At 35.0% G+C, this 18,340-nt stretch overlaps 1 pseudogene; it reads right to left on the bottom strand.

Moving 5' to 3' along the window:
* Window positions 1-951: 951 nt before the first annotated feature.
* Window positions 952-14,915, bottom strand: LOC140888325 (uncharacterized; annotated as a pseudogene).
* Window positions 14,916-18,340: the final 3,425 nt, after the last annotated feature.

Below are 18,340 nucleotides of genomic sequence, written 5' to 3' on the forward strand. Positions count from 1 at the left end.
TCACGGGATATTGACAAAGTGGACTAAACTTAATGTATAAAAAAAAGAAAAAAATTAAGCCACACAAGCGACCACACGGGCGAAGCAACACATGGCTCCGTCCTTAAAATTTGTATCTAAAAAAGACAAAAATATCCCTACTTAAATAAATAAATAAATAAATTTTGTTTTATAATTCTATATTTAATTGAATAAAATAATCAAATTTTAGTTCAATAACTATGAAAATTATATATAATCATTTTATCTTAATATTTTTTATACGCGAAATATATTTTAATAGTAATTAATTGTATTATTACATTAAATTAAGCAATAATTTTAATTATTTTAAAATAAAATTAGATATTTAAATTAATTAATGTGATTGTATAAATAAACTTAATTGAAAATATAAGTTAATGCATTGATGTTTTAATTTAAATTTTTAATAAAGAGTGATAAAAAAAGTTCATAAAAGTCATTTAAGGACAGTTTAGTCATTTTTTTAATCGAAAAGAGTGTGTATGTTACAGATCTAGAATCAAAAGGGACTACTAGCTCAACAAAATTTTCATGATGGTTATCGACAAACCCAGGATTTCATTACTCCTATAATTTTTTGATGACATACCGAATTAAAAGCCATATTAATATTTAATTTTTTTTTCTTTTTTTATTGTACTAAATTAAAAATTCTTTTATAGTGCTTTTTCTTGGCACTATTTCATTGGATCGCCAAGTACATCTAATATGTACATGATATAACGTTACTCTTGCAAGTAAGTTGATCCTTTTTTTCTTCCCACCATGAATATATAGTTTGAGATTATAAAATATTAGTAATTAATTAAGGGGAGACCAAATCAATAATAAATACTATAATAAGCTTATTATTACATCAAATAGCAGCAAAACGTAACTAATATATAAGAAGTAAACGATGGATAACACCCTAGATTTTTTATTTCACAGAACACAAGTAAAATCCAAATATTGCCTAGCTAGCTACTTGTGAAAATTTTGAATGAGATGAGCCATGATCTTCTTTAATGCTACAACTACATATATCATGCTTATTGTCCTTTCGTTCGGATTCTCCGTGGAACATTTTAAACCTATCTCCATTATCGACACTAGACATTCCAATTTTTCGCTGAAATATGTTTCATCTGCTCTCAACAGATCCGAGTCTATAATTTGCATAATCTCATTTGGCATAGATTCATTCACCCACCTCCTTAGGCTTAAATCCCCTGTAAATTTTATATCGTCTGGCTTCATTCTTGCGAAAACTTCCATCAACATTATGCCATAGCTGTAAACATCGCACCTTACAGACACCAATCCTCCGGAACCATATTCTATAGAACAACAAAAACAAGAAATTCATCAAAGATGTATAGTAACTAGTAAGTGAGTACAAAAAATGGGATTGATGGAAAATATTTGAATGAATCATGGAATGTTTACCTGGGGCTATGTAGCCTAATGTGGCGAGGGTCCTTGTGAGCGTAAAGCTAACGCCATCGCTTAATAGCTTTGCGACTCCAAAATTGCTCAAATGGGCAACCATGGCGTCATCCAAGAGCACATTGCTTGGCTTTAAATCACAATGAACTATAGGCATTGAGTAATCATGGTGTAGATATTCTAATGCACAGGCTACATCTATCATTATGCTTAGTCTCTGCATGATATTCAAGAAGTTGTTTTCCGAATATAGCCAATTTTCGAGGCTTACATTTGGCATATATTCAAGAACCAATGCCTTGAAGTCTTCACTCGAGCAACTGCCAATGACTTTGCAGAGATTTCTATGGCGAAGCCTGCGCAAAACTTCGCATTCAGTGTCAAAACTTTCAAATCCACCTTTTGACTGCAATCTGAACACTTTCACCGCAACCTCCGCTCCATTTTGAAGCATCCCTTTGTAGACAGAGCCATAACTTCCTGTGCCAAGTAAATGGCTCTGGTTGAACCCTTCGGTCGCCTTTACAAGTTCATGATACGAGACTCGTGATGGTGCTGTATTAAATGAACTGTCTGTCAAAGTTTCTGCCCTGATTTTCTTGTTGTGTCTTGCAAGTATATACGACAAGATTATGGCGAAATCTAGCACTGAAATCCCCAAGAAAATTTACACCGCACAAATAATCACTTTTTTCCTCTCTGTAATAATTTCATGACAGGGTGGAACTCCATATCTAGGATCACCACAAAGTCCTCCATTAGACCTGAAGAACTGACTCGAAAGGGATTTAAAGGGGCCGCCAGTAGGGATGGGACCGGTTAACTCGTTGAAAGATACATCGAAGTATTTGAGAAACTAAAGTTCTTCTAGCGACAATGGGATGCTTCCAGAAAGGTTGTTGTGTGAAAGATCTAGCATCTCCAAACTCAACAACTTACCCATTGACTCGGGAATAGATCCCTGAAATCCGTTTCTTGCCAAAGAAAAATTGACAATGCTTTCTAAGCCTTCAATGGAACTAGGAATGATGCCTGTTAGCTGATTTTCTGACAAATTAAGGGTGGCTGCAACCTTCAGATTTTTGATATCCGAAGGCAAAAAACCCGTTAGAAGATTCGAAGATATATCCAACATGACAAGTGTAAGGTTTGGACAGTATGAAATCACAGAAATACCAGAAAAATTTTTGAGTGTGTGTTATCTTTCAGTGTTGACAACACTTCACGATAACACTATGCAGCAGAATATTTAACTAACAGTAAAAGTAAATAGCACACAGATATTTATGCACAAGTACTAAGTACTTGTACTATACCTCATGACGAAATAATCACTAGAAAAACAAATTAGTTTACAAAAAACCAACTAGCCATTGTTTTATGAAAAACTACTTTTCTCAACAGATTGAGAAAATAAACGACTTCCTAAAAACTAGTAAGAACTAGAATAATAAATCAATAGGAAGTTCTAAACCGAAAAACGAAAAACCAAAGAAACACTTTCTGAACAACACTTCACTCGTGTGTTCTTCAGTGTTTCCAACACTACTCGGCAACACAACGTAGCAGTAGTATCTCTTCAGATATTCTTCAATGATCGATCTTCAATACTCTAGAATTTTTGCAGTACTTTCTCTATGTATTTTGCTCTCTACGCTTCACTCTCTTCTCTCTTGATTGTCTCTTCTGATCGGTCCAAGCACTTCTATAAATAGATCTTCAATATATTTTCATAAATAAGATACCACAAAGAATGAAAACCATATATCATTAGAAATAACATATTTCGAATCAAGATATAACAGATATTACCAAATTTAAAACATGTTCTAAGAAAGGCAAAACTATAAATATAGAAATTGAATGCAATAAGTAAATAATTTAAAAGACATGTGCACAACATGTTCTTTCAAACTCTTTCTTTTTGCCTTTCTGGACAAAACACACACACAAGTGCAAATAACTCCCCCTATCTTATGCAACTAAAGCTCCCCCTGAATTTAATCATCTCAGAACACAGTGTTGTGCGGTCGTGTTGGCAACACCAATTCTCAACACTTACTAGATTAGAGTAGCAAATAGTTTAATATTATATATCAGAGAGTAATAAGGAGCACAACCTAATCAACTCAGAAAAATATTACTAACTTAGAGCAAAATAAAAAATAAAAGATAAAAGATAAGAATAAGAAAAAAAATCCTAAAACCAATTACGATCAACCACAACTAATCATCTTCCTCATCTTCAGCTTGATCAGCACTTGATCCTACTCCCCCTTTTTGTCCAGAGGGCCCTGGTATTCCAAGTTTAGTCCTGTACTCAGCCATTAATGCTTCATAGTACTCGAGATCAGCTTTGGCTTGTGCAATTTTTAGTTCAGCATGAGCCATTTGAGCATGAATTGCAGTAGAATTCAACATAATCATAGCAGTGTTATGAATGGTCATGGGTGGAACAGACTCAGTGTTGGCAACACTGGGTACAGCACCATTCCATGGTAGATCAATCTTCCTATTTCCTTTCAGCAAACCAGGTGCGATCTTGATAAGCTCATCTCCTCCAATCAATTCTTCATCATCTTCTTTCGTGAACCCTTGAGATTCCAGCATGCCATAGATCAATGAAGGAAACGAAAACTTAGTTGCTTTCCAATCACCTTCTCTAAAAGTCATAATACTTTTAAACACCAAATTTCCAAAGTCCAAAGAAGCTTGAGTTCCAATGGCAAACAGCGCAAGTGCTTGTGGCTTAGTTACCACTGTTGTATTGGTAGATGACGTCCAATTCCTGATCGCAATTTTGTGAAGCACAGAAAAGAAAGAAGTAAGCTTTGCAGCTGACAACCTGTCTGGGTGCAGTGGAAATTTTAGAACCATTCCTCCAGTGATCACTTTAGTGACTTGATCAATATCCTCAGTAACTGCATCATCATCTACATCAGCAGTCTTGAAGTGTTCATTGATCAGAACAGGAGTAAAATCATACACCTTTCCCCGGATTTACACTCTTCCAAACTTAAATGATTCTTCATCTCCAGTCTTTATGTTCATATTGCAGTAAATTTCTAGCACAGCTCTTCTTGAAAATGGTCCGGCAGTGGTGACAGTAGAAAATAAATTCTGCTGTTTCAAGAAAGTCACCAAGTTCTGCTTTTCGAAGGACACTTCATCAATATTTCTTTCTTCCCAACAGTCTTTTCCAGACAGAGCTTCCCATTCATCAGCAGATTCCTTTGAATAAAACTGAATATTGTATGCCTTAGCAGGATCAATATCATAGTCAGGTTCAGCAGCAGTGTTGTCATCAGTGTTGGAAACACTGTTATCAACAGTTTGTTCCTCAGAACTTCCAGAACCATCAGAAGCAGCATCCTCATAATCTTCTTCCTTAGAACTCGAAGAAGATGAACTATCAGACTCCTGGGGCCGGTTATTCTCAAACTCTTGCATCATTTCAGCATCTGGTTCATCACCATCAGATGGAACTTGTGAAGGTGTAACTGGTTTAGCCTTGGTTTTCCGAATATTCTCCATGAAAGTGGCCAGTGAAATTTCCTCATCAGTAGACACTGGAGCCTCTGTGGTTGTCTTTGTGGTATTATCAGCAACAACAGCACTAGATGGCTCTTTTTCAGTAGAAGCCACATCAGTAGAAATTTCATCAGAAGAATCATCACCACTAGATGAATCTCATTTCTTTGATTTGGCCTTTTCAGCAACAACGGTTTTTGTCCTAGCAACCACCTCAAAATTCTGATCCGCAGAATCATCTCCAGATGAGAAATCTGAATCATCCAACATAGGACGTGAAGTCTCCCACTTACCACGAAATCTCTTATTGGTAGTAAAGTCGGGGTTGAAGCCCGCTTGGTGCTTTGACCTTCTCGCTATTGGCTGTGTTGGGAACACACGATTCAACATCAAAAAATCAGAAGGATTCTCAATGTTGATTTCATTCCCGGGTTCTCCTGGAGCAATTTTTGCCAACGGTGTAGGTTGAACGGCAGCAGGTACAATCGTGAGAATAAGATCAGAAGATACCTCCGAAGGTTTGTCTTCCTCTTGATAACCCATCTCCGATCGTATATCATGCGAATCGAAAGCTTTGTCTGCCATTATAAACAATTTAGAAATTAAGGGTTTCAAAGAATTTTTGCAGAGAGAGTTAGAAAAGGTTGAAGACGATAAGATCAATTTCTACAGTGCTTAAAAATATATAGGGATAAGGGGTTCAAACGGTAAAAAAAATCAAAAGCCCCTATCTCTCATATCAGACTAAGAATCTCCCCCTAACGGTAACAATTCTCCAACGGATAAAAAAAATCTCTCTAATTAAGGAAATTAAATTTGATTAATTAAGGATACCTTGAAACTCTCACTTAAGAATATATCAATATTCCCCAAAAATAAATAACTCCACATCGAGTTTTAACGCCACTGAAACATATTCAATCTCAACCAATTCAATTTTCAGCAAGTTGGGCAATTTTTCCAATTTTTGTTCGTCTTTGAACTTTTAACCCTGAGCACGATATGATCACAATAAATGCAAAATGCATGACCTAATTTATGTTTAAAACAGAATGTAATGAGATTAGATCAAAAATGCATGCAAAGTGTGTGCAGTACGTGTTAAGAACCAGTATTGGCAACACTTCCCAACAACACTGTAGTCTTCAAAATAATTTTGAATTTGTCACACTTTCAAAGCCATGTGTTTCTTCTTTTTATTTTGATTCAGAAGTAGTAGCCTGCACACTAAAGGAACGGTCTTCATTGGACTCTCTTAGTTAGCTTTTTCCAATTTTCTTCCAATTTTAGTTTGATTTTCAAGACATTGGTCACTGAAATTTTATCAAACCATGCTTTTTAATTTTTAAAACCACTTTTCACATGAGACAAGATCATGGAATACACGAACATCCCTCAACTACTTCGTGGTTTAAAACATATTTTCATGGCAAGTGTGTTCTGAAAATAACTTTGACAGAAGAACTACAAAGTGTCAGTCAGTATTATCAAACAGTGCAAAACATAGAACATTATGAATATGCAGTATGCCTAAAGTCCTAAAAATGCACATGCATGTTTGGTGTTGTCCTTCAGTGTTGGCAACACTTAAGGATAGCAACCGTGAGTGCTTATAAAGAACACATGTTGAGAGATTTCCTAAGATTGGAGAATCTCTCGAAGTTTAATGCTTTTGTAAAAATATCGGCCAGTTGGTTATTGGTTCCAACAAACTCCATTTGGATCATATCCTTCTCAACCAAATCTCAAATGAAGTGATGTCTTATGTCAATGTATTTAGTTCGAGAGTGTTGTACTGGGTTTTTTGATATATCTATAGCACTTGAGTTATCACAGTACACAATTGGTGTTTCACTTTTAAGACCATAGACTTGTAGCATTTGATTCATCCAAATTAATTGAGAACAACAACTTCCCGCTGCCACATATTCGGATTCAGCAGTGGAAAGAGACACACAGTTCTGCTTTCTACTATACCATGAAACCAAGTTGTTACCCAAATAAAAACAACCACCCGTGGTGCTTTTCCTCTCATCAACATCTTCTGCCCAATCAGCATCACTATAGCCTACCAAATTAGTATTGGTTTTTTTAGTGTACCATAACCCTAAGTCTAAAGTGCCTGCAACATACTTCAAAATTTGTTTTACAGCTTTCATATGTGTGACTTTAGGATCATATTGATATCGGGCACACAAACACACACTGAACATAATATCAGGTTGACTTGCACTCAAATATAGCAGACTTCCAATTATGCTTCTGTACAGAGTGTTGTCAACACTGTCAGCAACACTGTCTTTGCACAGTTTTTCATTAGTTCCCATTGGTGTTTTCATATGTCTAACATGATCAGTACAAAACATTTTCACCAAATTCTTAGCATATTTGCTTTGACACAAAAAGATTCCATCACTCAATTGTTTTACTTGTAATCCTAGAAAATAATTCAACTCACCTACCATGCTCATTTCAAAGGCAGCAGTCATGCTTTCAACAAAATCATTTACAAGTTTTTGATATGAAGCACAGAAAATTATGTCATCAACATAGATTATACAGATAAGAATGTTACCTTGTACTTTTTGAACAAAAAGTGTTTTATCTACCTCACCTCTTTTGAATCCAATGTCAAGCAAATACTCCGTGAGTCTTCCATACCAAGCACGAGGTGCTTGTTTCAATCCATATAAGGCTTTCTTCAACTTATAAACATGATCAAGATGATGTGAATCTTCGAATCCCTTAGAATGTCTTACATAAACTTCTTCACTCAAAATTTCATTCAAAAATGCGCTTTTTACATCCATTTGAAAAAGTTTCATTTTCATGTGACATGCAATAGTCAATAACAATCTCACAGATTCTATTCGGGCTACAGGTGCGAAGGTTTCATCAAAGTCCACCCCCTCAACTTGTGTATACCCTTGAGCTACCAACCTAGCCTTGTTCCTTACAATATTTCCTGATTCATCAGTTTTATTCTTAAAAATCCATTTTGTTCCAATGATATTACTATGATCAGGTGGAGGAACTAAGATCCATACATCATTCCTAACAAATTGTTCAAGTTCATCATGCATAGCATTGACCCAAAACTAATCTTTTAAAGTCTCACCAACATTTTTTGGTTCAATACTAGACACAAAGCAAGAATGTCTTACCTGAGAGTATGCGGAAGTCATGCACACTAACCCGCTCATCTTTTGATAATCAACTTTTTCCTTTCTTTGGGTTTGCATCCTTCCTTGTGCATCTCCTATGATTTGTGAAGTAGGATGGTTTTTCTGAATTTTGCTAGGTACATCATGTCCAGCATCTTGTATTTCATCTTCAAAATCATCCTGATCTTCTGTACTCTGTTCATTCATATTCAGTGTTGGACTCAGTGTTGTGCTGGGTGATTTTTCAGGTGGGACAACACTAGTAACAACACTGAAATTAGTCTGGCAAGAAACAGTATCTAGCAGATCATCAATATTGTCTTCAATTGTTTTCCCCTTCAGATCTGCATAATCATCAAATACCACATTAATAGATTCAATGATAGTTCTAGTTCTCAAGTTAAACACACGATAAGCTCGACTATTTAAAGCATATCCAAGAAATAAACACTTATCGCTTTTTGAATCAAACTTAGCCAACTGCATCCTTTCATTCAAAACATAACATATGCATCCAAAAATATGAAAATATTTAAGGTTAGGCCTCTTTCCCATGAGCATTTCTTAGGATGTCATAGTAGAACCTTTCCTTAAATATACCCTATTGGATATGTAACATGCAGTATTTAAAGCCTCAGCCCAAAATCTTTTTGCAATATTTTTGGAGCTTAACATGATCCTTGCCATCTCTTGGAGGGTTCTGTTTTTCCTTTCGGCAATGCCATTTTGGTGAGGTGTCTTAGGTGCTGAATATTCATGTGATATACCTTCTTTTTCACAGAATTGATCAAACAATGAGTTTTCAAATTCCTTACCATGGTCAGTTCGAATCCTGATAACCTTCAAAGCATACAGATTAGTAATCTGTTTTATTAACTTTTTGAAAGCTTCGACTGTCTCAGACTTTTCTCTTAGAAAACTTACCCATGAGTACCTTGAAAAGTCATCAACACACACAAATGAATATTTCTTACCTCCACAGCTTTCAACCTCCATAGGTCCCATTAAGTCCATGCGTAGGAGTTCAAGACATCGTGTTGTCCCACGGTGTTGTAACACTAGATGTGACACACGAGTTTGCTTACCTTTTTGACAGTCTCCACACACATATGGAACTCCAGAAGTTAGATTTGGCATTCCCCGTACAACATCATACTGGCTCAGTTTCTTCAGTGCTTTGAAGTTGGCATGTCCCAACTTTTGATGCCATAGATTCAAATCATCAACCTTGGTGAATTTGCAAGCAAGTTCCTCTCCAAGTTGATAACAGTTGTCCGATGATCTAGACTCTGTCAAAACACACGAATTACTCTTATCAAATACTTGACATAAATTCTTATCAAATTTAACATAAAAGATCATCATCACAAAGTTGACTAATGCTAATAATATTAGCATTTAATCCTTCAACATGTAGAACATTGTGAAGCTTCGGCAGTCCTTCTACATTCAAAGTTCATTTTCCAACAATCTTTCCATTGGCTCCTCCTCCATATGTCACTTTTCCTTTATCCTGTTCAACATAGTCAGAAAGATACTTCTTCAATCCTGTCATGTGGCGTGAACTGCCACTGTCGAAGTACCAATGACCTGCAACATTAGTTTTTAAAGAAGTATAAAAAACATTACAACTGGATTTAGCTTTTGGTACCCAAACCTTTTTCTCAGTATTTTTCTTCCTGACAGTGTTCTGGTTCAGTATTGGCAACATTGATGGCAACACTTGCCTGGAGTTCCAGAACATATAGTCATACCTGAGTTTAAAACAATAAGGCTTGATATGAACTTGCTTGTTACAGTAATGACAAACAAACATACGCTTCCTTTGCTTTTTTCCTTTGAACGGGAGCTTGTGTCTTCAATGGAATTGGTTTTTCCTCTGGAATTGCAATTGGAACACTAGCAGAGTTACTGTTCTCTTTGACAAAAACAGTTTGTGATGACTCCCCAACTTCAAACTTGCTATTATGAAATCCTAGACCAGCTCTATCATCTTTTCCCATCATCAGAATTTAATCCATCTTGGTCTTGCTTGAATTATAGTTTGCGAGATTTGCATTTGCTCTTCCAAGCTCTTCTTTGACCTTGCCTAGTTCTAAATCCTTCTTGCTCAGAACAACATCAAGTTTAGCCACTGAAGCTTTCAGTTCACTGTTCTCCTTTGTTAAAGCAGAATTTGTCTTGTTCCTTAATATCCAGTCATTATACAATTATTCATACATCTTCTGAGCATTATCACAAGAAAGTTCTACTTCACCAGCTTCCTGATTTGAGTCTCCAGAAACAGATGCATTCAGACACAGTACCTTTTGGTCAGTGTTGTGACCAAGTGTTGTGACACCAGTGACAACACTATGTTTCTTCTGTAGCACCAAAACTGAAAGGGCATTGTGAGTCTCTTCTTCTCCTTGTTCTGTTCCTTCCTCACCTTCATCATCACTTAGGGAAGCACACATCCCTTTGCGAAGTCTGGTTGGACACTCATTAGCAAAGTGACCAATCCTGTGCACTCATGACACTTCACAGACTCAAATTTCTTTGAGATAGTCATTGTTTTTCCTTCTTTCTGAAAGTGATTTTGACTCTTTGAAGGGATGGTATTCTGTTCTGGTCCACAAATCCTTAATGGTTTTCCAACAGCAGGAGCATTCAAAACTTTGGGTTTGTGACCAGGTTTCTTATAATCTCTCATTCTGTTCAAATAATTACCAAATTGTTTGGTAAGTAGGGCAATAGAATCATCTCCTAAGTCAGACTCGTTGACTCCATGTGTTAGATCAACAAAATCATTGTACGAGTCATTAGAAACTTGGAGTGCAATGGACTTACCTTTTTCCTTTTTTCCAAAATTCATCTCCAACTCATAAGTTCGAAGAGAACTCATTAATTCATCCAAACCCAGAATTGATGTGTCTTTAGATTCATCAATTGCACAAATATTCATTTGAAATCTTTCAGGCAGTGATCTCAAAACTTTTCTTACTAAACGTTCGTTTGAAATAGCATCACCAAGATCAATTGCCTCATTCTCGATCTTCCTCAAGCAGCGTTCATAATCATCGATTGTCTCACTCTCTTCCATTCTCAGATTTTCAAACTGAGTAATGAGAATCCTTTTTTTGGTTCGACACACACTATCGGATCCTTCACAGTGCATTTGAAGTTTTTCCCAAGTCTGTTTAGCACAAACACAGTTAGTTACAAGTGCAAATATATTAGAATCAAGAGAAGTAAATATAGCATTAAGAGCTTTGTTGTTCATATTCGAAGCAGCAGTTTCATCGGCATTCCATTCCGTTCCTGGTTTGAGGAGAAAATCTCTTTCTCCATCAGTTCTCCTTGGTGGATTACATCCTTGTAGCACACGCTGCCATGCCTTTTCATCAATTGATTTGATGTAGACACGCATCCTTACTTTCTAGATAGAATAGTTGGATCCATCCAAAATTGGAGGACGTTGAGCAGTTCCTGAATAAAGTATCTCCATTGTGATGTCCTGTCAAACACAAAAACAGAATCACACTTAGTATCGTCAAGTGAATGTCTCTGACGCCAATTGTAAGGTTTGGACAGTATGAAATCACAGAAATACCAGAAAAATTTTTGAGTGTGTGTTATCTTTCAGTGTTAACAACACTTCACGATAACACTATGCAACAGAATATTTAACTAACAGTAAAAGTAAATAGCACACAGATATTTATGCACAAGTACTAAGTACTTGTACTATGCCTCATAGCGAAATAATCACTAGAAAAATAAATCAGTTTATAAAAAACCAACTAACGATTGTTTTATGAAAAACTACTTTTCTCAACAGATTGAGAAAATAAACGACTTCCTAAAAACTAGTAAGAACTAGAATAATAAATCAATAGGAAGTTCTAAACCGAAAAACGAAAAACCAAAGAAACACTTTCTGAACAACACTTCACTTGTGTGTTCTTCAGTGTTTCCAACACTACTCGGCAACACAACGTAGCAGTAGTATCTCTTCAGAAATTCTTCAATGATCGATCTTCAATACTCTAAAATTTCTGCAGTACTTTCTCTATGTATTTTGCTCTCTACGTTTCACTCTCTTCTCTCTTGATTGTCTCTTCTGATCGGTCCAAGCACTCCTATAAATAGATCTTCAATATATTTCCATAAATAAGATCCTACAAAGAATGAAAATAATATATCATCAGAAATCACATATTTCGAATCAAGATATAACAAATATTACCAAATTTAAAACATGTTCTAAGAAAGGCAAAACTATAAATATAAAAATTGAATGCAATAAGGAAATAATTTAAAAGACATGTGCATAACATGTTCTTTCAACAAGATCATTGAGTTTCCATAGATTTGCCGGTATGGCGGAACTTAATCTGTTGTTCCCCAAGTTTATTTCCCTTAAAGAAGTAAGATTTCCTATGCATTCAGGGATAGAACCACTTATTTGATTTTGCTGAAGCCACATTCTATTCAAATTTTGTAAAGAACAGAGACTATTAGGAATAGATCCGCCTAATTTGTTGCCGGCAAGGGCTAATCCTTGAAGTTTTTTCAAGTTTCCCAAAGTATTTGGAATAGCTCCCTCGAGTTCATTCATGTCTAGGTATAAAAAAACGAGTTTTCAAGATTTCCGAATGCCTCAGGAATGCTTCCTCGAAGACCACACATGTCAGCTCCAAAACTTTGAATGGAAATCGACAGATTCCCAACAGAAGCTGGAAGAATCCCATTGAAAGGATTAAATTCGAAACTTAATTTTCTTAGATAGGTGCAATTTTTCAATGGAGTAATGAAGCTTAGCTTTGATGCCTCACTAACAAAATTGTTATCATCTAAATGTAAATCTTCCAAAAGATTCAACTTCCCAAAGGAGTTGGGAACTAGTCCTTTGAGATTGTTGTAAGCAAAGGTGATGAAGGTGAGTCTAGAAAAATTCGAGATGGACTCCGGGATTTCTCCAAAGAAAGAATTGTCATTGAGGTAGAGTTTTTGAATATTTGGTAGCTCATAACTCAAAAGAGATGGAAGGTAGCCCGAAAATTGATTGAACGAAACACTAATCATGCTTAATGTTGAGATGTTGAAGATTGTTTCCGGGAATGAACCTGTTAAGTTATTGTATTCCAAGGAAAGGACCTTCAAATTGTAAAGATTACCCATCTGTTCTGGCATTATGCCTGAAAACAAAAGGCATTTTAGCATAAATTTCTTGGATTCACAAGCAAAAAATCATCAAATATTATTATACCTGTCAATTTGTTATAGCCAAGATATAGATTTTGCATCATTGTTAAGTTTCCAATCCCTTTTGGTATGCTTCCACTCATGTTGTTAAAAGACAAGGACAACATCTGAATTTTTGAGCATTCGCCGATGCTTTCTGGGAGATTCCCAACTATTTCATTCACATGGAAAAAAACACTTTCGAGTTGAGAAGAAGGGGAGCACGTACCAGACGGAAAGGGACCTGTTGGATTAGAGTATGTAATATCAATGTGCTGCAATGAGGAGATATCGAAGATAGACGAGACGAAGAGGGACCTGTTAGATTACAATCTGAAATGTCTGTGTACTTCAACGAGGAAATGCTGAAGATAGATGAAGGTATAGAACCCACAAGAAAGTTACTTCCGATTCCTAGCTCCATCAACTTGTCGAGGTTACCTAAATCTTCTGGGATTTCACCTGGCAAATAAGCTAAATTTTGTGAGGAATTGATATCATTAAAGATAGTTAAAAGATGTAGACAATAGACAATCGAAAAACAAACAAATTTACATTCATAAGCCTATGTTAACGAGCAAAGTTTCGAGCCAAAACTCTCTTAAATAAAACATATATACCTGTTAAATAGTTTGAAACAAGATACAATGTTTCAAGGGCCCTCAGGTCTCCAATTTCTCTTGGTATGGTGCCAGTAAACGTATTATGAGACAGAGCTAAAACACTAAGCTGTGAACATTCCGAAATATTAATCGGTATAGGGCCTTCCAACTCATTTGCAGCCAGAGAAAGCCATTTCAGATTCGACAGGCCGCGACACATCCCGTCAGGGAGACTACCAGAGAAACTATTCCCTGAAAAAGCAAGCGTCTCCATGGCGGATATGTTGAAAATCGACGCTGGTATAGCACCGGTGAGACCGTTAAATTGCAATAGCAATTTCTTCAAGTTCGACAAACCTCCTATTGCTTCTGGAATTTTTCCCTGTAAAGGATTAAATGACATGTCTATAGCTTCAAGCTTGGACATATTCGCGATGGAACTCGGGATCGAACCGGTAAAACTGTTGTTTCGAAGATTAAACAGCCGAAGCTCGACCAAGCTTTGAAACCAAGAAGGGATCATGTCCCCTGTGAAGCCGTTGAACCCGAAATCCAAGAATCTGAGTCTACGCAACAGGGCCAACTCTATGGGAAGTTGGCCACTGAAACTGTTATTTCTCAAGTTGTGAGAAACTAGGAACGAGAGGTTTCCCAGCTGTGACGGCAGATTTCCGACAAGTCCCATGTCTGAAACATCTAAAGAAGTCACTCTTTGGTGGCGAGAATTGCACGTAACTCCAATCCATTGGCATGTCGGGGAAGAATGGGACCAGTTTCGGGACAAAACATGAGAAGGGTCTAAACTGAGATCGGATTTGAATGCAAGAAGCGCAGATTCATCAGTGATTATGCTTCGTAACGCCACGGCCAAACCAGCCATTAGAGTAGTAAACAACGAAATTGCAAGAGGAAAAAACGTCCGAGGTCTCCGTATGTCCATTTCGAAAAAGATAGGAATTTTTTTGGATTACTGAATATGAATCTCGCGTTGTATTTGAAGTATAGTCTATAGATCAAACTGTGATGTGTGAATTCCCTTTTTCTTTAAAAAAAAAATTATAATTAGAGGGTGTGAATTCAGAGAATATTTCTTGAGATCATTTTCATTTGAAAGGTACGTGATCGACTGATCATACTATTTTTTTTAAACAAAAAATTGTAATTGTGACTCGCTTTGGCCCTGCTACTAATGTTTGGATCCCAAATTTAATGTACAACACCAATGTTGTTTCTTTTTACACAGAGGGTCTTTTTTCCTAGTGTTTATGATAAATAAAGTAGTTGGATGGTTGTTTATATACAGTGTTCTAAAAGGCGCCGCCTAGGTCCGCCTAGGCGCTAGGCTGTTGCTCACCACCTCGCTTTTTTGTTAGGCTATGCCTCTAGACGCTATCCGCCTAATCTCCCGCAGCGTCACCCAAGCCACCTAGGCTGACAAAACGCCGCCTAGGCTGACAAAAATCCGCCTAGGCGGTTACTATTTTTTGCAAAAAAATAAAAAATAAAAAACTGAAAGAGAGAGTGGCGACGCGATAAACAAACACGGAAAGAAAGAAGAAGCGCAAAAAAAAAGTAAAACAAAAAATTAAATCTCATATTACATATGAAAACTTGATATCTATTAATATCTATGTAATTGTTGTTGTTATTATTATTATTATTAATAAAATTTTATAAGAGTTTCGTACAAAAACTGAAAAACATAAGACATAAAATTTATATTTTATAGTAAAACTAATGTATATTTCAAATTATTTATTATTTAGGTTTAAAAATAAAAATCGCCTAGGCGAGGCGCTAGGCAGTGGGTCACCGCCCGCCTACCGCCTAGCGTTTTTTAGAACATTGTTTATATATGATAATCTATAAGTAAGAGGAGTTTCGATCCGACCCACACCTACAATAAAATGTAATCCTATTAACATAAGATATATATAATCATTTTTCATAAATCTGGTCAAATAAATGATTTATTTCACAAGATTGATCATGGGTTCGTTTACGAGTTTTTGTGATTTGGTTTTTTCATATATATATATTTTTAAGCAGTGATTTGGTTTTTTCATAGGGCAACTTGTAAATAACTCCCTAAATTAAACATAACTTTCAATTTACTCCCTATATTTGTCTTTCCGAAAATGCCCTTGTCGTTATTTTAATCATTATTATTTCTTGAATTATCAAATGTGGAATCGGATTCAAAATCTGATTCACTTGATTCATCAAGATAATAAATATTTTCATCGTCGGATGAAAATTCAATTGTTTCTACGGGATAGAATCCAATAGTATATATTTCTTCAAGAAGTTTAATTTTATTTTTGTTTTCGTTTCGTTTTGGACATTCATTCGCATAATGTCCTTCTTCGTTGCACAACCAACATGTGCAATTCTTTCCTTTACCCTTTGGGCAAAGTGGTTTTTTGTTATCAAACTTTTTATAAAATTTTATTTTATAAGGTTTTCTGAAGAAATTCTTTTTAAATTTCTTTTTCTTATAGGGAATAAATTTCTTATTAAAAGATTTATAAGGTTTATTAAATTTATTCTGTTTCTGTCGTTTTAAATATTTGTGTGACATGTTTGTTTTGCAACCGTATTCTTTTACTGTGAATTCTATTTTGTCACAACAAAGTTTATTGTTTTGTTTGTAGGATTTAGAGATTCTTTTATTTAATGTTACTTCATGACATTTCTTTGTTATTATGTCTTTGATGAATTTAATAGCTCCTCCTAAAGTTTTAGCATAAGGACTAGTTAAGAATTCATCTTTACTGTGTATAGGTATATTAGGTATCTTATTAAAGATACTTAGTTTATAATGTTCCTTTTTATCAGCATCTATTAATTGATAATAGTTTGTTTCATAATCACAAATAAATTCTTCTAAGTAACATAAATTGCATAATTTAATATTATCTAGTATAAAGATTGCTCTATTTTGTTCTATATTCTTAGCTACCAAATTAGCATCATTATTAGAAACTCCTAAAAATTCTTGGTACAAGGCATCAACAAATAGTTCGAAATATCGATGTCCTATCATTCCTTGTGGTAGATTAGTAATTACTAGGTTTTCAGCCCAAGTTCTTACTGCTCCTACCAGTGTCATTTTTATCATCCCATGAGTTAAAACTTGAATATTCTCACTTTTGTCTAATAATGGTGTTAATTGAATTTGTACTGATAGTTCATTTGCCCAATGATCTATATTTGATTTTCTTTCTTTGGCTGTTGAACAACCTAAATCTAAGATATTCTGTTTCACAAATCCTGATGTTTTTGATTCTCTAAGAATATCTCTAACATCTTTATAAGATCCAGAGTATTGGTCTCTGTTATATTTAAATTCTTCACCATCTCTTCCACCACTACCTTCTACATTCGTTTGTAGATTTAATCGTGGTCTAGAATCATCTTCAGATTCTGAAATATCCATATCTCTGTATTGTTCTGAGTCCTGATGTGAATGATATAATTCTTCTGTATTTACTCCTATTTGTTCAAAATCAGATGAGTCTGTTTCACTAAAAATCTCCATACTTATGTTTGCCATAACTAAGAGGATTTCTATACCATGATTCAATTTTGAATGGTGGTTCTTCCTCCATTTTTCTTTTTCCTTTATCTATTGGAAGAACTTCCTTAAGATAGTTTAATATTTCATTACTATGTCTTTCTTGTTCAATTATTAATCTAGTCGTTGCTAAATCAATATATTCTTTGAAATTCTTCTCTAATTCTTGTATTGATAGATTGATATTATTAATATTATTTTCTAAATCTCCTAGATCTTTTTCTAATTTTATTAAGGACGTCATTGCGATGAGGTTGACTCATTAACAATAGCTTGTTTAATTTTAAGAATATTTTGATTCATGGTTCCAATCTTATCAAGAATATCTTCATCATTTCTAGCAAATGATAATGATCTTCTTGGTACAGACTGTTTTGTGATTTGGAGGTCATCTGAACTCCATCTTTTATAGGGATTTATTTCTTTAATAAATGCTTTTCGAGGGTGTTCAATTCTTGTAATATTTTCAAACATTCTTTCAACAGAAATAGTTGGTTTTGTTGAAATTATTCCTGTTTGAGAATTATTACTTATTGCTAAACCGACAACATAGTTTATATTGATCGGATGACTTCCTGTTAACATAAGATTATTTCTATAAAAGTAATAATCTAATGTTAAAACGTCATTTATGTTTTTATCAAAAAGAGATATATTGTATTGTGGATAAATATAAAATTTCATCTTTTTGTAACATAAATTTCCTTCAATTTTTTCAAGGATAGAATCCTCGAAATTACGTATTCTTTTGTCACGAACTGTTATTTCAATTGGTGTATCTATTCCTT

Source organism: Henckelia pumila, chromosome 3 (genome assembly GCF_033568475.1).
Source record: "Henckelia pumila isolate YLH828 chromosome 3, ASM3356847v2, whole genome shotgun sequence".
NCBI classification, from domain to species: domain Eukaryota; kingdom Viridiplantae; phylum Streptophyta; class Magnoliopsida; order Lamiales; family Gesneriaceae; genus Henckelia; species Henckelia pumila.